Source organism: Ammospiza caudacuta, chromosome 5 (genome assembly GCF_027887145.1).
Source record: "Ammospiza caudacuta isolate bAmmCau1 chromosome 5, bAmmCau1.pri, whole genome shotgun sequence".
In the NCBI taxonomy this organism is placed as follows: domain Eukaryota; kingdom Metazoa; phylum Chordata; class Aves; order Passeriformes; family Passerellidae; genus Ammospiza; species Ammospiza caudacuta.
The window spans coordinates 47,406,989-47,424,469 of NC_080597.1; positions in this window are offsets into that span (position 1 = coordinate 47,406,989).

Consider the following 17,481-nt stretch of genomic DNA (forward strand, 5'->3'; position numbering starts at 1 on the left):
AGCCCAAGCTCACATCCTCACCCCTTCACCACTAAAGCATCCTGCCTCCCAAGAACCAACTTTTAGAGGATGAAATATATACTGGTATATAAGAAGATAGCTTTTATTGATTTTTTTACTACATAAGTTTGCTTTAAAAAAAAAAAAAAAAAAAAAGAAACAATTATAATGAGGGAATGGCCAGGAACTCTAAGGTAAGGAAGATCTCAGAAACAGTTCTGAATTTATCCAGTAAACTCAATGAGGTAACACTTATAATGCACTTTTATTAAGAGTATAAAAATGGATGTAAATATTGTGTCAGAAACGGGCTAAGCACAGACTAGAAACAATACAAACTGTGTCTTTATGTGTGTTGAGCTACAGGGTTTGGGATCAAGTAACACAGCTCAAACAAAATTATTCATACTCAAATTATTCATACTCCACCTTAATGTGTCTAAACCCCTGTACAAGGCAGATAATTATTAAAATTATTCATCATTCATGCTAGTTATCTCAATAGTAAATTATTGGCAAATCTTTCGGATAATCTTTAAAAAATATTCTTGAAAGAAGAGATTTTAATATGTCTGAACAAATACACATTTGGTCCTAAGAGTATTTTTTTATTTATAACTTTCTTGATGCCTTGAAGAAATAAAAATTCGTGTGAGTATATAACCTTTGGTGACAGGAAATTTACTGATCCACTTACTAAATCAACAAAATATGATCAGAAGATACTACTGGCAGGGACTAAGTCCTTGCTCATTTATCAAGCTTTTATTTAATTACAACACTGTATACATAAACAACGAAGCTTAAGGGTCTGTAAAGAAGGTAATTAATGTAAAGCAGACAGTGGATGAAGACCTGATTCCTAAGATTTTGTCATGTCATTTAGAATATACAAAACATTTCTCTCCACATTTTCCATTAAACTCTCCTCTCCCTTCATCACAATGCTCAGCTTCTTCATCTTCCAGCAGCAACACTACAGCCCCTGAGACCCACACCTGTCACTCACCCCAACTTAGCCACTTCTGGTATTCTCAGTTCTCTCCCCCTGCTCATTTGAGGAGCATGGGACATGGATAGGATGGATCCATGGACAGTCACATTGGCAGCGTGGACCCGTAAGCCATATTTCCTGAGTGAACCAGCTTGGATGGTGCTTCCTATTCAATATTTTACAGGTATCCCCTAACACAGAACAGATGTTAACAGCTGTACCTCAGAGTTCTCTCAGATCCTGTTCCTCCACCAGCATCCTTAACATCCCTAGGTTCCCAGTTGAGCCACTCCTGAAAACTCAGGGTTCAAAGTTTGGTGTGCACATCTTGCAGGCCTGATGGTGCAACAGTTTTCTCGTCTATGTAGACCCACAAATGTCTTTCAAATAAGCATGCCACAATAAAATCTGGTGTTAATTGCAGTACTCTGTTATTCAACATATTAAAGAGGGAAAAGACTGAAGTAGAAAAAGGGATGAAATAGCATCATATCATTATGGCATGAATTTTTCCACATTTTCTCCTATTTGTTACACGACTTAAAGCTTGAATAAGCAGGGACATCCTGGGAGCTGTGTGGGTGCTCTGTGCAGTTATTCAGGGTATGTCTAAAAAAATCGAGTTAAGGACAGTTTTAGCAGATCCACAATGTGTGAGCAGACAGTCTCTGCAACACGTACACAGTGGTCAACATGTTCAGAAAGCAAATGCCTACCCAAGGGCAGTCGATTGGGCTAATCAAGCATGCAAAATATAGATGACCTGGACACAGACAGCTGTCATTTGTCCTGTTTCTGTTTGAGGGCACTCAAAATTCCCCAAGAAAAGGGCTAATGCTGATAGGAGACCAGGAGGTGAGACATAAAAGCAGTCAGCTACTGCCAAAATCAGCAACGTTAGCAGGTGTGTATTCCCTCATCTGCTTCTGAGGCAACCTGGGTAGGATCGCTGTAAAGTTACAGGCAGGACACTATAAAATTGGATTGCAGTAATTATGTACAGTACAAAGTCCTGTGTCCAGTTATTGTCTCAAGCTACAAAGGGTCTTGCTTTAGATAAAAAATAGATGCCAGAACCATTGATACTATCAATTCTGTTCTGTGGCAAAATTACTGCATAGCATCCAGCTAAAGATCTTCATGCCTGTCTAAGAGAGGAATCTGACCTATTATGTTTTACACAAGTATTTGTCTTACAATCTTCATCCCTATTATCCCTCCTTCTCAGATTGATTTTATCATTTTATGTAGTGTTCACTCTTAGACAGGCCTTAGTAGCAACCACCTGGCACAGTACGGCCATAAAATATTTCTCAGTATTTGCTTTTTTAAGTTAAGCATTAAGATGATTATGATTTTTTTTTTTATCAGGAGCAAAACCTATATGGCAAACTCCAAAACAATGGTATACATGGCATAGGTATTTATGTGCATGTTTGTATGCTCTCCAAACAAGTGACACATATTGAAATGTATTAGAGCACACATAAAATAGCACACTAAAATGATAATATCTATTTTTTAAAGCATGCAAATTGCATGCTTGTCTCAATAGTTTAGAAACAGATGGAGCGTTGTGTTTAGCACATTTCTTTAGAGTTTCTAAATCTGCCTGATGGGAATTCCATTACCTGCACCAGCTGCACAGGTGACCTCTTTGACTTCCACTTGCTAGGCTCTGAATATATATAAGACAGTACTGGCATGTTTTTAACATAAAGTATATGCAAATATGGACATATTTGACATGTTGCTGTAGTGCCTATTTAAAATGTATGCCATCTGGTTTAACCCTTGCACCCATAATCATAAAATGTTTCAAACTCTTTGTGCAATAAAATGTTTCTATGTCTTTCTCTTGATTAATCTACTTTACTTTTTTGCATAATCAGAATCAATTAAGATTCCTTTTCACCTATGAGTCTTTTTTGTTTCTTTTCACTGGGGAATGACACTACTTTATTCCTAAAGGTGAATTTTTCAGGCACTGAATATCTAATTTCCTCTCTAGTTGCAAAAGTTCAGGAAGATCTTGAAAGCCTTCCACATTAGGAATCTTATTCCTACAAGAAATAAGATACATTTCTTGTTTTCATATAAATATAGCACACAAAACATTCCCGCTTGTGTTTCTGTCTCATTTATTTGAAAATGTTAAAGTGAATGTGTCCCCTTTACAGTGTTTCAAAGATATCCTAAGGCTCTAATTGAAGAATTTCCTGCAGTTGTGTTAGTTTGTAGTCATTTTCTAGCTCAGAGCGACCACACACTTGAGATATTTACTCTGTTACACAATAGACAGAATGCTTCTTTCCTAGGAGTATAAATAACCTGAGATGTAATAGGCCTGATTTTAAGAAACCTCAAGTCAGACAATTTCCTTTGAATTCAAGTGTTGACATGAGTATGGTTTTGAAGGAAGATTTATGGCCCCAGTGAAGTTAGGGTTGATTGATAGAGAATAGGTTAATGACAATGTAGTGTTCCACAGCAAACAATCATAGGATCATGGAATGGTTTGGGTTGGAAGAGACCTCAGAGAATACCTAGTTCCAGCCCTCTGGCATAAGCAAGGACACCTTGCATTAGACTAGGTTGCTCAAAGTCCTATCCAACCTGTCATTCAGCACTTCCAGGGATGGGACATGACATCTTCAGGCAATCTGTTCCAGTGACCAGCCCACAGAAAAAACCCTGTCCTTCCACTTGAAGCTGGTCTGTGGACTGGCTTCTGACAGTTTAGCAGACTATAAAACAAGGAGACAAAACCTCTTTACTACCTGTGGTCTTTTTCCATTTCCAGTGATTACTCTTGCTATGTTTCAGAGTTTGTCACCAAGCAAAGGGAAAATACATCTTGTATGAAAGTCATGAATTTGCTCAAAACTACTACAGTGTAATCCAAGAAAAAATTTCCAGTTTAGATCTAATTATTACTTTTTTTTTTTTTTTATATGGGGAAAAGTCTTTGTTGTAACAATAGTAACAAGAAAAATAAAGAATAGTAATCTTGTCATGTGCTTGGTTTCTACCCCTTTTCCTAGTGTTACACACACCCTCTCTTCACTTGTGCAGATCCTGTGGTCGGTGGTTTTGGCCTGGCAGCAGTGATGGGTTATATGATGTTAATATTGGTGGTATCTTCTTTCTCAATAAGTGGTGTACATCACTGAGAACATTTTTATATGTTTGCTGACATGTTTTTACCCTTTCTTTATTCTCCAATGATCTGAAGCTCCACATTACAATGAAATTAACCAGATACAGCGCCTTTTACTTGTATAATGTACTATTTTATCTGTTCTCTTTGTTATCCCTAAAAATGGTGATATCCCTAAAAATGGTGATATCCCTAAAAGCAGTTCCAATTGTTGCTTCCTTTACTTGACCACTGGTGAGTTGTTTACAGCCCTGTGTCATAAGCAGCCTCAGTGTCAGCCTGTGCCCATTTATAATCACATCTGCCCTCCTCTGCTCTGCATTCTGAGTTTCCAATTCTTGATGTCTTTTCTATCTTACCAGGCTGGTATTTCCATATACTACATATTCATGGTAGCCAAAACTATATCATTCTACGTGGAAAAACTGCTTCTTATTGCTATCTTAATAAATCTATGATTTAATACTTTACAAGGTTAAAGGAAAGTAGAATGAATTAGTGACAACCATCTAGTCGATAGAAAACTCAAAAGTGTTAAAGCCAACCCAAGTAAAACAACAACAGTTCAGAGAGGGCAAGCCTGATGCACCTCTGTTCTGGGCCTTGCAAACTCATTTCGAAGTCTGTAGCCAGATATAAACAATGCCAATATTGTATTGCAGGTTTACAAATTCACAAAGTGTATGTTTTGTAACTACATATCTCATGAGAACCCCCCAGAGCTTATTTTCATTTTGTGAGGTGGTGGTTGCTTCTGAGCGCTCTGCATTGTATCAAATTCCCCTATTGAATTATTGTCTGGCAAATTTTCAGAGTCGGGATTTTTACAGAGCTGCTCTGATCAGTGTGCAGAGCACATCCTGACCTAACACACCCAGTTGCTGCCTGGAGCTCTCTCCTGTCTCCAATATGAGCCTGTGAGAGACCTGCCTCGCTGCTGCTGCATCAGCTGGGACTGCAAATTTGCACAGTAAAGGGAAGACACATAATCCAGGCAACCTTGGGAAAGAATTTAAAAAGAAACTGGTGTGAGGCAGAAATAGGACAGAAAATGGAATTAAGCAGGTTTTAGGAATGGGATAGTGGGAAGAACAGGAGGTGTCAAAGAGTCTGAGCTCTCAGGAGAGAAAGAGACATGATCAGCAAGAAAGCTCAGTGTCTATTCCATGTGAGGCAGAGAACTCACAAATGTAAAAGTAGCAGCATGTTCACCTTCAGCTTCACAAACTGCCTCACTGTGAGAAGTATAGTGATAATTCAAATACCAGATGAGTAATAATCTTTATTAAATTGCTAGATGACATTTAAGATATGTCACCTAAACTAAATGCAAAAAGTTCTACAGATCCACCCAACACCTAAAATATGATAAATTTCTTCTGTCTAGCACTAAACCACTCTCTATATTTCTCAGCACTGGTTAAATGTAAAAACATTGTCACCATGGTCACAGGGGTTTGCAGGTGAAGCAAGAGACGAGAATGTTGACTCCATGATCAGAAGGCTTGATTTATTATTTTATGATATATATACTACATTATAACTATACTAAAAGGAATAGAAAGAAAAGTTCTCAGAAGGCTAGCTAAGAATAGAATCAAAAAGAATGCATAACAAAGATCTGTGTCTCAGCAGAGAGCGAGAGCAGCTCTGCTATGAGTGGTCAGTAAATCCAAACATCCACAGGAGACCAATCACGGACCCACCTGTTGCATTCCACAGCAGCAGATAACCATTGTTTACACTTTGTTGCTGAAACTTCTCAGCTTCAGCAGGAAAAACGCTAATGAAAGGATTTTAATGAAAAGATCTCTGCGAAAAAATATATTTACTTTCAATCTTAAAACAGTTGGGCAATTAAAATTCTAATCTAAATTTACACAGATCAAGTAATTACTTATGGAAAGTGTTCTATAGGTGTTGCAAAAAACATTTATGGCTTACAATGGTCCAACAAATGCAAAAAAAGAGGCTATGCTTGCAAAAAAAGCACAAAACTTAAGATTGTTACTACGAATTTGAAATCTTGAAATAAAGCCAATCTTTAACCTAAAATCACCTAGAAAAGTGATTGGAACATTTTTGTTAAAAGTCTACATATAGGAAAAGGTTTCTGAAGTCTGATATCTAAAAATGAAACAACAACTATTTAATTTACTTTGGAAAATATTTTTTTTATTTTCCATCAAAAACCAGTTGAAACACGCAAGAATTTATCTGCCTTCAAAAGTCAATTTGAGCAACAGCAGTAATCCCTTCTTAGATGGAGAACACTGAAGCTACCTGTAAACCGAATTGCATTTTCCACAGATGACAAGGCAGCTCAGTGTAATGGAACCCAGGTGTTAGACTAATTTCTAATTTAACCATAAATGAAGAAAAGAAAAATATAATCCTCAATGCAAGTTGTTGTGATATTACAGAATCCATCATAATGAAGAAATGCCCCCGCTTTGCACAAAGGTTAACTGTACAAATGGCATTGCATCAACGGAAATGTTAATGAGTCTGTGTGGCAGCAGGTAAGCAGGAGCTGGCAGGAGGAAGCTGTTGTGGTAGGCAGATAATTACAATGGAAGTCATGTCTTTGGTAATGACTGGGATTCACATCACATATCTTTTCAGTCACAAGACAATTTCGCTCACTCTGTTTATGGTAATCTATGGGATTATTTGACAGCAAGGTGACACTTTGACTTTGGAACAAATTTCTTTCATAGACAGCACAATTACTAATATTGTGACATTCAATTAGACATATCACTGATGTATAATTTTAATTTTAGAAAATAGACAAACATAAGATATATTTTTTATTAGTACATGAAGTTCTTTTGGTTCTCAATTTGCTTTTCATCATGCTATTGCTTTGATCTTACTAATGTGTAGATGTTGGGAGAAATTTAAAAGCTGTGAGTTTTTAACCATTCAGATGCAGGATCAGTAAAGTAAAAGAAAAAATTATGCAAGCATGCAATTGTCTTAACAAGAAGGAAAACAGATTTCCAGGCAATGTTTATCTGTTTGTTATAAACTCTACCATGTAACAACAAATCTGTAGTGTGCTTTTCAGGAGGGAATTCTTTGTAGCAGTAGCTACACATACTTTATCATATTGCATGCCAAATCCCCAGCTAGCCTATTTACCTCAATCTCAAAAAACAGTTTAAAATAGGAAAATATTCAGGTGAAGAATCAAATCTCTGTGTCCCATTCTTCCCTTTATGGAAGGAATGTGAAATTATAGGGAAAGGACAACATTGCCAACAAATGTGGTGAGTACCTCTTGAAGTCCCACCCTGTCCTTGGTCTATGGCAGTAAGCAGGATGTCACTCTGAGTATTTCCTTGCAAGACCAGAGATTACAGCACACCACAAATACTTGCACCTAAGTGTTCTATAGTCACAAGTGATAAAATATATACTTTGGTAAGCAGAGTTTTCTGTTTGAAATTCTTCAATAAATGGTTTGTGCAAATGAAGTTTGGCTTCTGGGATGCAATGTGTCTAGTCACCTAAAGCACCTTTTATTGCTTCAGTTCTCTGAGCACCTCACCTTATTTTACACAACTCCTCATCTAAAATCTCTCTTGCTCCATAAAATTCTACCTTCACAAATACAGCATTGTAAAGATTAAATTTATGGGGAGAAAGAAAACAAGAAAGGAGGATACAATGAGGAGTATGAATATACCAGAAGCAAAACTTTGGTTAGAAGACAAAAGCATTTCTGTAAATACATTGCCTTACTATAAACATGGCTCTTGCCCTACCAGTGATCTCCCTTCTGCCCTTGATGTAGGTTTTACAATTTAAAGTTACATATCTGCCTTCTTTGTAGCTCTGAATCTGTGTGAAATATTTGTTATTATAAGTTATGGGATCTAAGTATTCATCAAAGAACAGTTATAAGGAACAATAGTCACTCTGCATCATTCTTCTATTGAACTTAGGTGCAAACTTTTATTCAGAATTTGGATTAGAAAAGTTGGCTTAGGTAACTTATTTATAGTCATGATGTGGAAAAAACCAATTTGCCATCAGTATCCTATTATTTCCACTTCTGCTGAGAAATTTGTGACTTGACTGAACAAAACCTAGGGCCTTAAGAGGATGTTGCTAGAATTTTTTAGACTAGCCATGTTTTTCGCTCTCCAAGGAGACAAGTCACAGTCATAATCATCTTACATTTGTAGAGGAGTTTTCGTGCCAAAGAATGCACAAATGCTTCAGAACTTGACTAACTACAAACATGAATCTTACCATTCACCATTAAATACCAGCAGCCTCTGTTGTGAAAGGTTTTTAACAATGCACTGTAAAGTTCACTTTAGTACAAGATATGGCTGCTATAAAGCAGGAGGAGTCTCAGCAGGCAGACAATAACACTTTAAATGGAAATGCAAAGACACGCTGAAGTTAACATACTACTTAGGAAGTGTGTCACATCAATTTAATGACCTTCCTTTTGTGTTTTGAGAGGACCATACATGCAATAGCTCACTGAGCAAGTTCAAGTGCACTTGATGCACTCAGGGAACTGTTCTCCAAGGTGCTGAGTACTGCGGTTCACAAGGCAACAAATAGTAAGTCTGTAAAAATGACAGGATTAAATGTAAGTAAGTTCTTAAGTGCTTTACTGATTAGAACTTCCAGAGCTGCATAAAAGAGTCTGTGTCCCTGAGAGTCTGACATTCACATCTTGAAAATAGGATTCCTGAAGAAGAGAAATAGAGGCAGTGAAAAGGTTTGGGTTTTTTCACTGGCACAGTTTACAAGGCCAGAAATAAGTAATTTAATCCTTTCTCCAGCCCATTCCTTTAGACTTTTCTTTATAAGGCTACAGCTGAAGACGACAAGGGTTCTGTTTAAAAAAAATCAAACGAAATGAAAACAAACAAACAAAACCCTACAAAAACATAAAGAGAACAAACAAACAAAGGAAAATAGCACCAAAACCCCCACTTAAAACATATCAGAAGAAATTTAAACAAAACCTACAGCTCTAAAAGACTTCTACACAGCTGTTAACATAACTATAGAAATGCTGGTTTCCACAGACATCTCCAGTGATGCAACAAAGATTGCACAAGAGGGAGGTTTACTCTAAGCACTACTTTAAGAATTTCTCAGGCAGAAGCAAATATACCTGAAGATGGATAGCTGCCACAATCACTGCTGCAGGAGGGAATGGAGAGAGTCAACAGCAGTTTGATGAGACTCTCAGGAGATAAGGAGCATGTCCAAGAGTCTTGAAGAAGCAAGAAAGAGGGTCATCACAGATAAGGGTGATTTTGAATAGGAAAATGTATTATCCTAGTGTTTTCCTAAAGTTCACCTGTGGAGAGCTTGGTTCAAACATGGCTTAAAGAAAGAGGCCATGAAAATATACAGCTGATGGAAAAGTAAAAGACAGGCATAAAGCAGCAGTTCCCAAGTCTATTTCTGTAAGTAACTCAGTTCTCAGGCACATTTTTATAAACAGCAGGATTCTCAGACCGTCTTCTCATAACAGGTAAACATTCTGTCCTTGGCTGGTCTGGGAACAGACTTGGAAGTTTTGAGAACTTTTCCATATCAGGGTGAGAACACAAATCTTGGTTTTAATAAACAAACCAGAGGTATTGAAAACAAAGGGAGGGGTTAATGTTTTCTCTGTAGCCTATCGTGAGCTCGAATTTTGCAATATGTATGATCTTAATTAACACGGTTATAAAAACGTGCCTTTTGGATCAATAAATCTGGAGTCGATGCTCATCAATTGGATGGTCGTCTCCCTTCACTTCAATATTCACCCATGGTTCTTCAGTCACCCTCAGACAACATGGGATCATCTACTCTCAGACACCCAACCTCTGGCACCAGATCTGTTGCCTTTTATCTCAGCATTTGGATTGGATTTAGATTGCTTACATTAACCACGTCATGAATGGCGACAGTTATGTGTCTCAAAAAGGTCTACAAAGGCCAATGCGCCAAGACAAAAAGTAACTAAACTAATACTAATACTTCATAAACATAATACTTTCTAAGATGAAATCTAATAGAAATGTTAAAGAAAATGTTAAAATTTACTTTTTTTCTCCATGTTAAGACTTTAGCACTGCACATACAGTAGATACCTTACTTCATGGTGATAGAAATTACATGCTCAGCCTTCACTGAATGGGGTTAGCAGATTTCTAAAAAATATCTTCAGAAAAGTACATTTTCTATGAGATAGGCATTTGAAAAGGCCTGTGAACAGTAAGATTTCTAAAAGCCTAACTGCATCAAAGACTCAGCTATCCAAGGTTCATTGACTGAAATCAGGAAGACTTCCTGAGCCCATGTGTGAAACACAGAGCATCTCTTTATTTCTGAGCAGAAGTCTTAAAGGTTTGCCAGCTCTTGGGGAATATTATGTCAGAGTATGAGTATTATAAAGAAAAGGAAGGGGACACCCTTGGTATCTTTTGTTTTCATGGAGTAAGTAGAAATATGCAGGAATCAGAAAAAGTTGGCATATATCCAGTCTACTTCAGTTAGTGGCTGGAGGAAAATTCACTCCACTGGAGTCTCAAGTTTGTTGTTGCTGAAATGGCTCCTGAAATATTAAAGAGTCTTTTTTTCCAGCCCTGTGATCGAAGAAGTAGTCGAGATTCCTCAGTTCTGGTTTTTGGATTTTTTATTTTCTCTTATCTAACACATTGTTTTTCAGACCTGCAGAGGTCTGTCCAGCAGGTCAGGTTGAGGTACACTGACCACCCTTGGGGCGGTGTTATCTTTTTATACTAAAAGTACATGTACTTTACTTACAATCATTTTCCAATACCTATCACCTATGATAGGCAGTCTGTCTTTATGCTAAACCAATCCAGAAGTGCCACCATCACAGCAGAAGATGGAGGACAAGAAGAAAAAGAAGAAAGACAGGACATTCCCAGATTCCTCCATCTTGCCTCTTGAACCCCCATTCTAAAACCCCTAAGATCCTAGGTTTTCACCCTGTGATAAATTCACTATCATTCTATTCAAACCCTTGTGGCTTGTAACTCTTCACACAAAGTTGGTAATTGTTTCCATGGGTTAAAATCGAAGGCACAGGTGTCTTTCACCCCATGCCAAGGTCTCTGAGCCCCCTGCCAGGGTCTTGAGTCCTCCAGGGCAGTCAGAGAAATGTCTTGGGTTCCAACACTGGAGGAATCCAAAGAGCAGGAAAGGATATTAAAGTTGTCCTTTTAAGTCTGCTTTTACTCAGCAGTCAGAAAATGCATCAAGATGGAACTATGTACCTGTGACCTTCTTTTCTTGTATTCCCAGTCCTATAGGTAATTAGTCTCCTACTCCTCATACCAGAAGGTCTAAGGCAGAAGGCGTGAAACCTGAGGGTAATATATATTCTGTGATACCAATGAATGCTCCAGTTCCCATGAATGAATATTCAGCCCTGACAGAAATTCAATTCAGTATCAGCATGAGGTCTGACAGGTAATCCCTATCCCCTGCCATGGTTCCTATGGTAAAGAAACATATTCCCCAATGATTTCCCAAGTGCATTCCAGTAAAGTGTCAAATCAAGAGAGTAAAATGTGGTGAGACACCAGCTGGCACCAACAGTTTGGCATGGATGCAGGAAGTATGAGGGCAGCTGAGGAGCAGAGAAGGACAGTAGGAGGAGCTGGGACACAGGAGGAGTGCAAGAGACACAGAGAAGATGCCTACAGGTATCCAGGTTTATACATGAGCATATGACTGGAGGTGAGAAGGAAGCTGTGTAAAACAGGACCTGGGGAAAGGGATTCAACTACTCACTCACATTCTGATCCTGGGGACTCCCTGGGAACTCCCAGCTGCCTCCCATCAGACCAGATTAAAGATATCAGTGTAAAATCCAGTGCTGTGGCATTAGGAGGTAGAAATTAAAAGAGGACACTTGGAAGAAATACCCCTTGTTCTCACACACATAACAGCAGATTCATTCCCTAAATAAAATTTCATTTATCTTCTTCTTTGTGTACATTGGAGATGCACAGTGGGAGAAGGAAAAGGTAACTAGTTATGAAAGGAAAAGAAGAAAGGCCCTCCTTTACTTGCACATGCAAAGTGTGGCAGTGCATCCCCCCATCTCCAGGCCTCAATATATTCTGAAAAATGCTTGCCAAGCCTCGGCCCTGACCAACAGCACCTGGGCTGGGCAACTGTTGAGCTTATCAGAAATACCATCTGCTCCCAGGAACCTCTGCTGCCTAATGACCTCCTCCCCATATTTTTTAACAACCTTGGAAGCTTTTTTTGCCTGAATAACAACTCAAGGGGAACAATATTTTTATTCTCATTCTTTCAAAGAAAGTTCCCAATCTGAAGTGAGGCCAAGATGAAACATTGCTATGACTAAAGCTGACTGTCTTGTGACCCTGTTTAAAATGAGATCGTTTGAGCTGTCCTGTCACAGCAGGCTGTGACCAGCAACCTCCCTCTGAGCAGAGCACCTCTCAGAGCCAGCAAACTCTCAGGTTTGCTGTACTTGAAGGACTGCCAAATGACAATAGATCTGAGACCCCCCACTCCCCGAGGCTCAACCCTTCACCCATTGACAGGACAAAATGCATCTGAAGAGGGTATTCCACTACCTTCAAGGGTACTTTTTCATAGTTACTTTGTACAGACTCTTTATGTCTGTGTGCATGCAAGCATGCATATCAAATGTGGGAGAAATGCTGCTCTCCTTGATTCTTAAGTACTTTAGATTTGTAAGGAAGTTAGGCCTGTAAGTAAATTACTATTGTGATATAGCAAATCCTATATGAATTCTTTGCCAAATTGTTTAAATTATGAAGTAAAGTAGGTGAAATGTTGTTAAGTTTAAGTACTATCAAATTTAAATGCTGTTAAGTGCTATTGGACCCTTAGGGTTTGGATTGATTGGCTCTGAATTTTTTTTGTTGCTTTTCCTCAGTGTGCCCTAACCATCTAGTAAGTAGTAGATTAAACCTTGCCAACAAATTTTGTCATGCTGCCACTGTTATATTAAACTTGTTCTTACTGATGCCTTTGCTGGCAATTCTTTAATCAATCTTTAAAGAGTCTTTCATGATACAGATGCATAGGAAGAATTTGAGTAGGAAAGAGGAACAGGTGTAATGTGTTCATGGAGAAGTAATTCCCTCAAACACGGAGAAAACAGCAGGACAGCAAATGGAGATGAAAGAAAATCATTCAACCCTGAAACATTCTGGGAGTGGGAAAGGTGCCCCGAAGGGCTCCACTTTGCACTTGGAAGGAGTGAGGGGAATTGACCAAAGTGCCTGGATACTGGAGGGTCCCTGCCGGCCCTGCAGCCAGCATGCTGCCCAGCAGCTACGCAGCCTGCCTTGCTTCCAGCCCCTTCCCAAGCAGATCTCTGTCAGTGGAGAACATGGGTTTAGAACCAGCAAAGAACTGTTTTGCTGAGAATGGAGGCTCAAACCAAGATGTCTCTTCGTTATTGGTTCCTTACTCAGCAGCACAGAGTTCTTTGTGCGTGCCCTTCTTCTCCTTTTCCCTACTTTCATCTTCTTCTCCTTTTTCCTCCTGTCATCTTTTTCTTGAGAAAAGTGAAAGTAATGGTTTGTCTCCTAAGCTCTGAATTATTTTCTCATGATCCATTAAAGAGTTACAACTACAACAACAATATCCAAAAACCCCTCAAAAAATAAACCAAAAAACTCATAAAAAGCCAAAATCAAACAAGCAAAAACCCCACCCAAACTAACCAACGAACCAAACAAAAAAAACCCCAAGTAAATCTTTGTTTTCTAGTTTTCTTTTTAATCAGACATACAGGCAAGCTAAAGTATGAATGTTAATTAGTTAGTTTGGATGGATTTCCATAGGATAATAATCTCTTGGTGCTGAATTCTTCAAAACTAGCAAGCAATAAGAGTCCCTGACCAAGCTCTGAGAAATTCTGAACTTTTCTGTATTTCAGAGTTGGGTTTTTCTGTTTACTGATGATTTTTGTTGTTTTCACTTATACATGCTACAGTCTCTAAAACAGTTTTTAAAAACTACAATCAATATCTGAAGGCTCCTGGGGTAACTGACATACATCCATGCAACTGAGAGCTAGGTGCTACAAACTTTAAAAGAACTCTGCCAAGTAGCTATTGAGTGATGTATGTCACAGCTAGCATTTCCTCTCTAGCAGAAATAAAATAACTGAAGGCTCTTTATTAAACTACTCTTCTGTGTAAAATTATGTATCTTTACTATTTGGACAATGATGCTCTTCTCTTTTGGTCAAAACTTGATAATCTTTCAGATTTAAGAGAAAAAATTACAACATTCTGAAAATTCAGGCATGAGGAATAAGAGATTAAGCTAATGTAATTTCATAATTGTGATTACCAATGATGGGTCTTTACAGCTTTAACGTTTTGGTCTGCCACATGCATCCCAGCATTTATCTAAGTGTCCCTGTGAACACAATCACACTCCAAAACAGCACAGTTGGCAAAAGTATTTCCATACATGTTTTGAAGTTTTCTTCTAAAGGAAGCAAATATTATTTAGAAATAGAAAAAAAAAAAAAGGAATTGAAATACAGTTTAATTTTGAACCTCTTTTAATATTAAAGTTATGCAAGTTTGATTAAACCAGAAATTTTAACCAAGAGTGAACTGCTCACTGAAGAACAGCTGTGTGTAGTGTGCAGCTGATTTTCCAGAGCACTATGCTGTTCTACAGTCCTTCAGCTCCCTCTGCTGCTTATTCGATCCACAAATTTTTCATATTTGCACAGAGTTTTTACTTGTTTTTTTTTAACCTCTGTTTTGATGTGAAAAAAGGATGCAGGTTAAAATTGCACCTGAAGTAATGAAATGATTGCTCAAATTGATAAACAGTATGTGCAAAGTTCCATGTAATTATTGTCCCTCCTTTTCTCAAGGAATAGAAGCCCATTAGATCATCTTGATTACTTTCTGGTGACTTGCTGTGCATACATTCTGCCATTATAATTTGACTTGGTATAACTGAAAAGTATCCGTTGCTTAAACTGACTTTTTCTGGATATGCAATTTCATTTCATAGAAATTATTACAGAGAATCAAAGAATCATTTGGGCTGAAAAGATCATTGAGTCTGACTGTTAGAGTAATGATGCCAAGTCCACCACTAAACGTGTCTTCTAAATACTTTCAGGGATGGTGACTCAACCATTTCCCTGGACAGCCTGTTCCAATGCTTGACAATCATTTCCATGAAGAAGTATCTCCTAATACCCAATCCAAACCTCTCCGGGTACACCTTGAGGTTGTTTCCTTTTTTCCTGTCACTTGTTTGGGAAAAGAGACCAGGCCCCATCTGGCTACAACCTGCAGTAGTCATACAGAGAGATAAAGCTTTCCCCAGACCCCCTTTTCTTCATTATAAAGAAGCCAAATTTCTTTAACTGCTTTTTATACGACTTGTGCTCTAGATGCTTCATCAGCCCTATTTCCCTTTTCTGATCATGTTCCAGCACTTCAAGTGAGGGGCTTGAAACTGAGCACAGGATTCAAGGTGTGGCCTCACGAGTGCCGAGTATAAGGTGATGATCATCGCCCTGGTCCTGCTGGCCTCACTATTTCTGATACACACCAGGATGCCATTGACTTTCTTGGCCGCCTGGGCACACACTGGCTCATGTTCAGACAACTATCAACCAACATCCCCAGGTGCAACTTTCCAGACACTCTCCCCTCAGCCTGTAGTGCTGCACAGGCTGCCTTTCATAAACCATGCTGGCTGGGCCTGACTCCTGGTTGTCCTGTATGTGCCACATCATGGCACTCAAGATGATCTGCTCCATGACCTTCCCCATCTCAAAGGCAAGTCCAACAGGCCTCTAGCTCCCTGGATCCTTTTGACCCTACTTGTAACTGGGCATCACATTTGCTAACCTCCAGTCAACTGTGGCCTTCCCATTAGGACTGCTGATAAATGATGGAAGATAGTTCAGTGAGCACTTCTGCCTGCTCCCTCAGTATCCATGGTTGGATTCCATGCAGTCCCAGGCACTTGTGTCTGTCTAAGTGGTGTAGCAGGTCACTGAACGTTTCCCCTTGGATTCATTCTGCTCCCTGCCCCTGTCCCTCACATCAAGGGGCTGGGATCTCAGAGAACAACTGGTCTTACTACTAAAGGCTGAGGCAAAAAAGGCATGGAGTACCTCAGCCTTTTCCTCATTGTTACTGTTTCCCTTCCCATCCAATAAGGCATCCATAGTCTCCTTAACCCTCCTTTTGTCACAAAGGTACTGATTGAAACACTTTTATTTTATGCAATAGCCGGATTAATCTCTAGCTGGGCTTTGGCCCTTCTAATTTGCTCACTGCAAAACCTCATGACATCCTTGTAGTCCTCCTGAGAGGCCTGGCCTTTCTTCTAACTCTCCTGTTTCCCCTGAGCTCCTGCCAAAGCTCTCTCTTCAGTCAGTCTGGCCTGCTCCAGCCCCTTGACAATTTCCCTCCTGAAGACTGTCCAGCCTTCTTGGACTCCTCTGACCTTCAGGACCGCCTCCCAAGGTACCCTGCCAACCAACCTCCTACACAGGATGAAGTCTGCCCTCTGGAAGTCCAACGTAGCAGTTCTGCTCAGTTCCCTCTTTACTTCTCCTAGAATTGCACAAAATCAAACATTTTGTGATTACAGCACCCAACATGGTCTCCAACTGTTTCACAGTGATCTACTATGAAACATACTATATGTTAAGAATTGTGTCTTTCTACAACTCAATATTCTCTTTACTAGCAATATTTCCTGTAGATATGTTTGAATAGATTTTCATAATTAAATGTTTGATGTTCACCTATCAAAAAAAAAGCAGCTTGTATACTTGCATTTTCTAGTTTTTATTGCTGTATTTTTCATTTCTAAGTAGACTTCATAAAGCTTATCCCAGATAGAAGACAAACGTATATAATCAAACTATGTATTGGTCAAAATACAATATAAATGCAAACACACACACATTAATTAAAGCAGAACTTTGGTATAAAAAACCCAGCATCATACATCATACTGATTAAAATGGTGACTTGAAAAATAGTAAAGGTTAAGGGACTATTAACACATACTATTATGCTGATTTCAAAGCATCTCTGATCCTCAGAGGATTTTGGAGACTCCAGGTCTATAGAGACTGCATGGATAACAGGAAGCCTAGAATTCAATGTGTAATTTTCTCCATAGGTATCTACGTTATTATACCCATTTTTTTCTGTTCAGATATTCAGCCATGAGATTATGTCAGTCACTGATGAATTACCCCAGAAAAATAAGATTATGAAATCTCCATTTGAAATTCTGTAAAACTACTGAAGAA